The sequence below is a fragment of the Phalangium opilio genome, unplaced genomic scaffold (assembly GCF_054372755.1).
Source record: "Phalangium opilio isolate 3A_F unplaced genomic scaffold, DU_Popi_V2 ptg000061l_1, whole genome shotgun sequence".
Classification (NCBI taxonomy): Eukaryota; Metazoa; Arthropoda; class Arachnida; order Opiliones; family Phalangiidae; genus Phalangium; species Phalangium opilio.
Window position 1 is genome coordinate 4,867,513 of NW_028324178.1, and position 11,463 is coordinate 4,878,975.

The following is an 11,463-nucleotide window of genomic DNA, read 5'->3' on the forward strand; positions in this document are numbered from 1 at the left end:
TTTTGTGAAGTATTTACGAGTACTATTTATTGCCAAGGCCTACGCAGATAGCTGTAAAAATATCGCAATATTTTTGAATTTATAAATGATACCTGTCGTTACTTTCGTGAAATAATATATGGTATCTGTCGCCACTTTGGCACTATAATATATGGTACCTGTCGCCACTTTGGCACTATAATATATGGTGCCTGTCGCCACTTTGGCACTATAATATATGGTACCTGTCGCCACTTTGGCACTATAATATATGGTACCTGTCGCCACATTGGCACTATAATATATGCTACCTGTCGCCACTTTGGCACTATAATATAAGCTACCTGTCGCCACTTTGGCACTATATAAATATGCTTCCTGTCGCCACTTGGCAAAACAATATGGTACCTGTCGCCTATTGTCAAAACAATATGCTATCCATCGCTACATTTTGCGAAATAACATGCTATATCTGTTGCTACTTTTAAGAAATAATATGTTATCTATTGCTAATTAGGGGAAATAATATGGTACGTTATTAATGCCTTTTAGAAATAATATGCTATCTATCAATACCTTTTAGAAATAATATATTATCTTTCGCTACTTTGCCGACATTGTGTGTATATATTTGCTTTTCTAGGAAAAATGTCCATATATATTTACTATTCTTGCTTCAAGAGTAACGTTTTTGATTGCATCTCTCTTTATTATATTGTCAGTTAAGGGATTAAATATTTACCCTTTTATCTCAAAATACATCTCCAAATGGATTCGAGTGATGAGAATATGTTATCACACACGGATAGTGATCTCCCTAGTGAGGAAACACAGATAACCAGAGATAATCCATTGCCCTTTCAAACTGGAGTTTCCAATGTTAATGTGATTTATGCCCTTAAACTTTTGACATCTGTTGGAGATGGCACATTTAAAGGAAGGGTTATTAAACGGCTACCTAATGAAGGTATTAAAGGTGGTGACATTTATTTAGTCTATAATGAGGAAAATAGAAGCGATGTAATTGTTTTGAAAGATGATGAAATAAATTGGAGAAATAAAACAAATAAGAGTAAAAAGAAAGGGCAGAATGAAACGTTTTCTATACATAAGCGTTATTTCTATGTGAAAACTGGAAAATCTGCATTTTCCAAAGATTTTCAGAGACTTGTTTTCACTTTAGTTACAAGTAGTGGCCAGGACCTTTATCTATTTTTCTATAGAGGAAATGAAAAATTATGGTTTGACAATTTAAAAAAAAAGATGAAACCCAAGGCGCAAAAACAAGAGAGCACACAAAAAGGAGATTGTAAGGAACATAACAAAATTAATTCTGACCCAAAAGAGGGAACAATTGATAACTCAGAAAATGAAAAACTTATCACGGCTGAAAAGATAGGCCATGAAGAAACGGGTAACTCGAAACAGTCTTCTATTACGGACCATGTATCTGAGAACACTCAAAAGACAACCTAAAACTCAGAATTTGTCAAAGCTCACTCTACGCCGCTATGGCGTTCAAAAATACAGTCTTTACTAAAGACATTAAAAAAATTAAATTTGAAAAAGAACTTCAAATAATATTTAGCCTTCATCAATCCGTTGAACTGGGTAAAAGACTCCTTAAAGCTGCGGGCCCCAAAAGCACGACCAATCAGTGTCTTACATTAGAAAAAATTAACATCAGTGCAATGTATGTTACTGTGGTATCTATGAGAAACACTGAATTAGAGAATGATCCTTATTTTGATGTGTATTATTTACTACATCAAAACAGGTCGCTTAAAACTATTAAATATTTCTGGCAAGAGTTTGTTTGTAGAGATTTACAACTTGACAAATATTTGGGAGAAGTACCTGTTGTTGGTGATTATAGAGATAATTATTTTGAGGCAATCGTTGAAGAGAATAGCAACAAGGGAAATTGGTTCTTATATTCTCCGGATCAAATTCGTGATGACTTAACTCATAATCTAATAGGAAAAGGATTAACTGACCGATAAATTATTCGCCATATAGACGAACGTATTGCCTGCGAAAGGCTAGAAAGATTTGATCAAATGCGTGATCAATTTAGATCAGGTTGGACATTTGATATAACACATTTCCTTATTCTGTAATCGACGATGCATTGAGAAATCACGCTATCGCTGCTCAATTTAAGGAATACAATGCATTCCAATACGAAAAGCCATATAACAAAACATCTGAAAGATTCAATGACAATTTGAAACATGAGATTGAGAAAGGAAAACTAGATTATGACCAGGTCATCTTGATTTTTAGTTTAAAACAGCTTAAGACTTTACAATAATTTAACCTGGCTTATTCTAAGGAAGACGGTTGCTATTTGGTAAAAAAAAAACGTTAATCCCAAAATACTTGAAATTTTCCAATTGAAAAAATTAAATTCTGAAAAAGACATTATCAGTTGTGTAATTCAGGGAATATATCCTTGTTATAAAGCAAAGGCAGTTAAGAGGCCTAGAGTTGCTGCTTCGTTCAAAACTATTGCTCGACAATGCTTGAAAAATGACATGGTTCATTGGTGTCAAAGTACCAACGCCTACTACGTGGCAGACCCATATGACCCTGAAAGGATAAATATAGTAAACTTGCAAGACAAAGATCAGCCTTGCAGTTGCGGGATTTATCGAAAACCAAAGACCTGTTGTTTTCACATTTCTGCAGCGGAAATGCTATGTAAAGAAGATCCTCCGAAAATATTTAAACAACATAGAGTCCTTCAACTCAGTGATCTAAGCAAAAAAAGAAAACAAGTTGGGAAACCGAAATAAATCTCTCCGAGCCGAGACGAATTTACTTTCTAAACACAGGTCCACCAGCCAATGAGAAAAACCGGAAATACATCGTTCAAATTGGCGAAATATTGCCAAGGTCTTTAGCAAAGGCTTAAGCGTTTAATAATTTCCTTTGTATCCTCAATAATTCTAATGAGGACCTAAATGTATCACTTTCGGCTCACTCTGAACCGTTAACACCTCCTATAAGAGGAGGCGAAACAAGGTCATTTCTAGTTTAAATCTAGGGTATCTCATTTCACAGACCCAATAGTTTCAACACTTGTGGATAGACGAAGAATTAAGATCCATATTATATAATGAATATAAAAAATGCGATTACACTATATATACCTAAATGTAGTAAAGCTGAATTATAAAGTAAACACCAAATTTGAAATGTTAATATCAAAAGATGTTCTAGGAATATTAAGATGAAACAGAGCTTTATAGCTACACAACTACTTAAAGAATCGTAATGCCGAAAAATATTTCCATTTAACATTCTGCAAAAAGGAAATGTTATCGTTTTGTAAGAGATATTATCATCCTACTCGCTTTATATTAACTTTGATGTGCGTGTAGTGTTTCGATTCGGATGCAATCTTCATTACTCGTTCTATAAAAACTCTCACTTGTGTCATTACATAGAAATAAGTTTATCTCAAATAATTAATTAAATATAAATGATATTAATTATTTTAATCGCCAGTAAATAACTTTAAAAATAGTTAAATCGTTTAAAATAAAGTTGTTTCTATTATCTTTCGAAACTTTGCTAATATTGACGTTTAAAGTGAAGGGTACCCCTCTTGCCCGCTTTCTTCAAATTTTGGGGTATATATACGATTCGTTTCCATTGTAATAATAGATAAAAACGCATTCGCGTGAACCGATGGTGGAAGCCCTGCCATTGGGAGGCTAGACGTTTCTCGTAACCCTAGCTGATCGCCGCGTATATCTTAAAACGAAACGATAACGATGGAGAAGAAGTCGAAGCCGGAATGGACAAAGACCTGAAGATGGTGGTGCATAGAAGCTGGTGTCAATGTGGGATTGACGAAGAACAGAAGATGGTGGTGCTTACGAGCCAGCAAGTACAGGCTAGTTTCCATGTGGGATGGACAAAGACTAGCAGATTGTGGTCCTTAGAAGCCAGTTAGTAATGACTGGTGTTGGTAGATGTATGGCCAAATTTCCGTTCCGGAAATCGGGTATTTGTTTGCTACGATTTGTGAACTGCGAACGCGGTCACGTGGGGTCTGACAGACAGACACACAGACACGGCCGGTGTAATACCTCTCCGTGAAATACGTCACTCGGAGAGGTAAAATGAAATCCTTCATAGGGTTTAAACATTTTGTACCCGAACTTTAAAAAAATTGCTACAAGTCACTACGATTTTAACAATGTAGAATATATACTATACTAAAATTTAATTAAGTGAGGCTCTAACTGAAGCATTTAAATGTTTGCTGGCAATTCCAACAATAACGTTTTGGTTCTGTAACCACCCCTGGGATATTCTATTTCGAATACGTAATACGAAGCAAATAAAGTCGCCACTGCTTTGTGAATGATTCGCCATACAAATGTCTTTCCGTCATTGATGATTAGAATAAGTGAATATTTTAAAAAGTTTAAAGAGGAGAAAAACAACGTGTCATAACCGGTTTTAACTAAATTTTCCTCATTTTTATCATTATATGCTTCAATTACTAGTTTTGAGGCTGGTTCCAACTACGCCTTTTTGACGATGTGTTTTGTTAATGGAAGAAAGTATTGCATAATTTTTTCATCAAGGAATCTGGTGATTTTTGTGACTCTTGAAAAGTCTGAAATGATCTAGAATATTGTTGTACAAAATAATAGAAAATAAAGCATTACCAATGATGGTCAGTACAGGTATTTATAGACTATGGTCACATAAATAGATACATGAACCGATCATGATATTTTAAGGCTGAGTACGATGCAACATTAAAAAAAACGTTTTCTTCAAGTTTTTAGTATTTCAATTTTACTAAATATGGGCACTTTACTTTTTAGAGCTGTTATTGAAAAGATAAAAATGCGCTACCAATTGGATTGAAATATTATTAGTAAGTGCTGTTTCTAATAAAATCTCCCAAATAAATAGCGTAGATTCGAAGTACTCGTCTACCACCATAACCGGATTTTCAACCTGCATGAATCCGTCGTAAAACATCTACACAACGGGCTGTACGTAATCATAGTTTTCATTGACCTGTCCAAGGCTTTCGACACGGTTCAACATGATTTACTCATTCAAGACCTCAATATTTTTGGATTACGTGGCAGGGTACTTGAATGGTTCAAGTCCTATTTGTCCCAAAGAACTCAAACCTTGTATCACAATAATCAATATTCTGACAAATTGGTCATAAAACACGGCGTACCCCTGGGCAGTGTATTGGGCCCCTTACTTTTAATGTATATACAGCCAAACAGCACAAAGTACTGAACCACGCAATATCTTACGAGTATGCGGACGATACCGCCTTGGTCGCAGCAGATGATTATATACAAACTCTGGTCAAAAATATAGAAGACGATCTTAGAAATTTAAAATTGATACTGCAAACAAAAGGACTCTTTTTAAACAAAGAAAAAACTAATTTTATGTCACTCCTTCCCCCTTGTACTAACTATTAGACTGGAATCGCAGTCCATTCAAAATTAAACCGTTAAAACACCAAGGCTTATGCCTTTCAAGGAACGAGTGAACGCGGCCATCTTTGTTGTTTACATAGGCTCCCTTTTTCGCCAGCGAAAACCGAGGGAGGGTTAAAATATGTGCCCCATTTTATGGACAAATAGTGTCTACGTTTCCTAAGAGCGTTTATAGTACTAGAGGGGGAGGTAGTTTTCTCTCCCTAAAAATAGAAGCTCCGTGGTCTTACAGGTTTAAATTGTTTTTGGCATTTTAAAGTTTCATTACGAGATCTAACGAATCTGTTAATAAATAAATATTTTAACCGGTTTTAATTTTTAGGGTTAAAATAGAGTTTTCGTTAATTTCAAAACACTTAAGAAACGGTTTAAGAAATGTTGGGGAGGAAATTTTTCTTGTCCTTTTAGCGCACGCTATATTACGTCATACTAGTACTTGTATAGAAAACAAGATCACCCCGGCCATATCCAAATCGGTCACACCAAAACCTGGGAAAGAATGGTAGAAATGAGCGGAAAGACGCCCAGCCGCAAGGAACAATAGTTTTCCGTCTCTAAAGAGCGCAAAACTAAAAATAACCTAACCAAAATTAAATTCCATGACATTTCCAGGCTCTCCCTAAGTGTCTTAAGTCTTTTTTCCACGACCAATTTTAATCTCGCCCCCGCTCTGGTTACCGAGTCTGAATAGTACAAAATTTCATTGTAGGCGAATTTTTTCATTACCCAGCGTACAATTAACCTAATTGATTGGTATCACTAGGGATTAAAATTTACTATTACATTTCCTATTTATTCTGAATGTAAAAATGTTCACCCTTGTTTGACGTATTCGTAAATATCCCTTTTATTCTTACAGGGGAAAAATGCCTAGTTTTAGTGAATTTAGCCCTTAGTGTAAAGTAGTTTTTTTTGTGTCTCTACCCCCGTGATACGGGCAAACCGAAATGGACTACTCGAAACTATAAATGTTTTGTTGGTTTTTTATGTATATAAGTCATCTCGACTGAAATGGAGCCCCAGGAGTACGTTTTATCAAGTTTCCTTCCGTAAAAAAATGTTTCGTCACATAAAAATTCCAGAAATATATCACAATTTTTAGTCAGATAAAAATTGCATAACATTTAAAAAGTCATAGGACGCATTTAAACATTTCTTCCTTTCCTATCTGACCGGAAATAGACCTGGCCTGTCACGGGATTTTTAGAGCTACATTTTCCCCCAACCTTTCGCTCCCTTTCTTAATTCTCTCTGATCTTATTCAATACTGAAGGTTTAGCAGACTACTCTTTCTCCTCTCTTAATGAACTACTTTCCAATACAAGGACTAAGAATAAAGGAAGCTTCTGAGCTTAGTCCATGCTTGATATTGTCTAAACTAAGCCCCTTGAGTCTGGCGCCTTAGACCGCTCGGCCATCCTGACGTAGTTTTATGTAATTTGGACGTTTTATAAATTACATCACTTCCAGTTAATTTCATAAAACATTCCGTGTCAGAAGTTGGATTCCAACCCACGCCCTCATACGAGCACCAGCGGCCGTATTCTGCAGAAAAGTTAAGCTCCTCCTTCTGCCCTTGGCTCGCTGGTTGGACCGTCAACCATTGCCCTTGGCCTTTTAATTGGCTACGTCTACCGATGACGTTCCTTGCCTTGGCTCAGTGATTGGAGGTTCAACCGGCAAAAATAAGCCTTTGAATTCAGTTCAGTTTGAGTTTCAAGTTGAACCAAATTTCGGTGTAAGGTCAGTGTACAGTGTAAATTTGTCGCCAAAGGTCAGTGCTGCAACCTTTCACCGGAAACGTTTAAGCTATTAACGCCACCTATCGTATGAACTGAATAGTAATTTCGTGCCGTCTGCTCTTTTTTAATTTTAAATGACGTCAACGTATTTCAGACAGCCGCTTGTTAAGGTAACATCGTTTAATGTTGAGTAAGTTATATATTTTCACGTAAATAATGTGCTTGACATATTTGTATAAAAAATTAAAAACCAATTGTAATTGCTGAATTAAGCATTAAACGTCAAATCTTTCCCTGTTTCCATGTTTTTACTTTGATAACATCGAACCACAACTACCTAAGCGTAATGAAGGCATAACGTGAAGGGCACACAGATTTTTGTGTCAGTAGTTTTATTGGTAATGGTGAAACAGTAATTGTTTCATTCCTGTGTAATTTATCTTCAACTTTTGAAGTTGTAATTACATGTATATTTATATGTTCTAAAATTGGTAAGATTTATTTGTAGTTATTGTATTGAATTATACATAGTAATGAAACATGTTTAAAAAAACTTAAAACGGCGCCGCATTCCCTCTATGAGTTGAAGGTTGTACCCTTGTTGGTCATTAGTGACTTAGGTAAGAGAGGACAAAGATGTGATAACATATTACAAAGCAGGTAAATGATGTCCACCGCCAACAAAGAACCCTTTCCCGAGGTGACATTGAAAGGCATTCCTCAACAATATTCCACTTGTTATAGAAGAACGTGAAGCTCTGCGTATTGCAAATTTGGTAAGTTCTCGTAATGTATTAAGTATTAACCATGTTATTAACATTATTTTTTGTTGCAGGTGGGTGCAAGCTTCTTGAATAGCCTTCCTCCAGTTTTTGCTGAAGATTCCTCAAAGAGCCTTCTGCTTTCCATGAACATGGTGCTCATCCACTTGCCACTGAAGAACACAGAAATGGTCATAAGAATGGTTTCTATTCAATGTAGGGTATAATAGTCCACCTTCTGAAAATTTCATTTGGACATTTTTTTGAGATAGAGGGTTGCTTGAAAGTCAGTTAACCATTAAGAGTTACTGCGGTGTCCTTTTAATTTTATTCTTCACTTCAACATTTCATTGTTCTTTTTTCCATCATTCCTTGTTATTGTTTCAGCATGCATGGCCTTCCTTTATTGTTTCATTTGTAAATGGGCTAAACTTTCTTATAGCTTAGTCGCTGCCTAGTAAGAAAAGCAAAGAAACGCTCATAGCTTCCGCTAATGCATGTTTGGAGGCCCTACTCATGTTTGCGTCTGTTTGGCAAATAATGACTGAAAATGAAAGGTCTAGGAACGAATACGAAAAGCTAAGGTTTGAAAATTAAAGGTTTTGACTGGAAACCGAGAGTATTCAAGCCAACATCATGACCGAAGTGAAACATTGCAACCTGAAAATAATGACTAGTTTTGATTTTTGAAGACATGCTCAAGCGAAGCATGTTCTACTTTACTGTAGATAATTTCCTAAATGCCATGATAGGTTGTTTGAATAACGTCTCCCTGTATTTCGATTATTTTCAATGCTCAATTTGGCATGCACCCTCTTCATGACGGCATGAACTCTCTCTGATTATTGTATTCTCCTTTGTGATTTTATAGTACTCATTGTAGATATTCTATTAATTCATTTTCACCAAAGTTTCTTTAATATCCAATTTGACACGTACTTTTTTTGATTCTCTCATTATAAATAGTTATTTTTTCGCGTTTAATTTATTTGCGTGTATTTTATGATTTATTTCTCGCATACGTGTTAGTTTACTGTTAACTTATATTGTAATTTAGTAGACGCTTCATTTAATAAGCCAATTAAATTTATTGCATGGGTTATATGCATGCATTGAATAATTTATTAGATAGACTTCATAACATTTTTTAAATTAGTTGGATTTTTGTTATCATTGACTGTTATTAAAAGGGGTTGTGAGCCTGTGTGGATAGTGCTCGTCATCCTCATAGAGCTAAGTGGAGCCGGGGAGGGGTTTAAAAGAAGACAAAGTCTGTTACCGCCTTTAATGCTTTAAAACCGTTAATGGCATGTTTTTAATCTGTTCACATTAGAATTATGTTGATGATGTCTAGCCTTTACTCAAGATGACATTATTTATAACCAGCATGCCAGCACCCAATCAGTCCCGATACGCTCTCAAACCCAAAAATTCGGCAATTTATTTTCCACTTGTATTAAATTTTACATATTTCTGACTGTCAAGAGTTCATTGCTTTTTTCTGTTGCATGATTGCAATTTACATCCTCCGAAGTCTTCATGACCACATACCTATTTTAAATATAACTTAACTATTCTATTGTCATTCATTAGACCTATTTCAGATTTACCATATTCATATTATGAGAAACAAAGGGGTGATTATACCAATTGCTGCATACTGAAATGCTTACTTTTCAAGTAACTGTTCAGTGTAAATATGGTTACTGGTTATGTTTTATAAGTTATGTCGATTTGCAGTTGTAAAGCGCTTCCGCGACTTCCAGTGTTAGTTGCGAGACGCAAATGGCTTGACACTCTGGATAAGCTTTTTCGTCAGCAGTTGGAAGATATACCTCGTCTGAGAGAGGAAAGGATAAATATTGATTAAAGGGTATGGGTGTATCTCGCTCATCAACACACCATTCCATGAGAATATAATAAGTGCAAAATTGTTAATGCCACAAGAGCATGAACGAATCACGGAGTTGCTCTTGCGATTTTGGTCATGCTAAGTGCTCAAATTAGGCTTTAACCATTCAGTTACCACGGGCGATCAGCCCTCTCACCTTTTTACTGCAGTGACCTTTATACTGCGATCGACAGTTGCCACACAATCTGAATAAGTAATAAATAATAAAAGAAATAAATTAAATGGTGTGTTTTTATTTAAATCGGATTTTTAAGGGGGAAATTAAAGAGTTTAGTTGAATACTTCATAAATTAATTAATCCTTCATAAATTACACTCACCACTTTACTCGACACGTTGATCAACGTCGGGAGGTTGATAGAAAGTGTTGAAATGTCGTCTGCTGTAAGTGCGTTCAGCACATAGCGTTACCGAAGCAACCAGTAAAACCGGTGTTTAACCGGTAACTCATTTGTCAGTTTATGAAAAAACATTTTGAATTTGGTGTATAAATTTGATAGTTTACATCTGAGTCTGCGCGGAATTTGCACCAATCACTGAGCCAAGGCATGGAACGTCATCGGTAGACGTAGCCAATGAAAAGGCCAAGGGCAGTGGTTGACGGTCCAACCAGCGAGCCAAGGGCAGAAGGAGGAGCTTAACTTTTCTGCAGAATACGGCCGCTGAATACACAGATTCACATCGTGAATGTAAGAAAGTAAGCCCCTTGAATCTGGCGCATTAGACCGCTCTGCCATCCTGGCGTGGTTTTATGTAAGTTGGACGTTATGAATATTATACATTTTCGACTATTATTCATAAAACATACACCGTAACTGCTCCATTTCGAAATTTCCATTGAAACATTAAACTTTGTATTACCAAAGTACGAAATCCATGGGCACTTTTATGATTCTATATGGTTTCTTTTCTACCTTAATCAGTGAAGTAATTCATTAGGAATTAGTAATCTTAATTAATTAGTTTGATAAATAGATGCCTAATTTCTAATTGAATTTAATTAGTTTCTATGTCTAATTGCTAATTGGCTAAACACTTAGTTCGAAAATATTTATCTAATTTATAATTCTAATTCAATTAGTTTTTAGCCAACTAGCACAGCTCTGAAAAATATTTTATGTACGTCTTTTAAGGGTTAGGCATATGTTAGGGGTAATCATTTTGGCGATGTTAAAGGCTTCCAATCAAGGGGCTACTCACTCACATTTTCCCATTGTGAAGCACTAAAATAATTATAGCATAAGTAAATTAATTGTATTTGGGATTAGGGGTAACCATTTCAGTGCAAATAAAGGCATTGCACCAAGGGACTACTCACGTTTTCCGACATTGGCGCACTTAACTGATTATAACGTAATTAAATCAATTGAATTTGGAATTACAGTTTCCCATTTCATTGCAGTAAAAGGTACTGCATCGAGGGGCTATTCACACAAATTTTTTTATGCCTGCTAAGTACGGTAGGATGTGGCTACTATTATTAGCTATTATAGCTACTATTACGCCATCTTGTTTAGTTCTCAATTTGTTTCCAGCTGTCGAGATTGGTTTGACTTTATTAGTAGAAATTACTTT

At 35.6% G+C, this 11,463-nt stretch overlaps 2 long non-coding RNA genes across 3 annotated transcripts; one reads left to right on the forward strand and one right to left on the reverse strand.

Annotated features, from left to right (window-relative positions):
• The first annotated feature begins 7,011 nt into the window (after positions 1-7,011).
• On the forward strand, positions 7,012-10,111 carry LOC149663982 (uncharacterized). 2 transcript variants are annotated; one of them, XR_016368345.1, is made up of 3 exons: positions 7,012-7,992; positions 8,052-8,198; positions 9,582-10,111. It is a non-coding gene; the product is annotated as an uncharacterized LOC149663982 (long non-coding RNA). The 2 variants fall into 2 exon arrangements; XR_016368344.1 differs by lacking the exon at positions 7,012-7,992 and having other exon boundaries at positions 8,064-8,193; positions 9,582-9,657; positions 9,718-10,111.
• Positions 8,051-10,549, reverse strand: LOC149663983 (uncharacterized). Its single transcript, XR_016368346.1, has 4 exons — positions 10,209-10,549; positions 9,880-10,074; positions 9,257-9,817; positions 8,051-8,150 (listed from the first exon to the last, which is right to left on the reverse strand). It is a non-coding gene; the product is annotated as an uncharacterized LOC149663983 (long non-coding RNA).
• Positions 10,550-11,463: the final 914 nt, after the last annotated feature.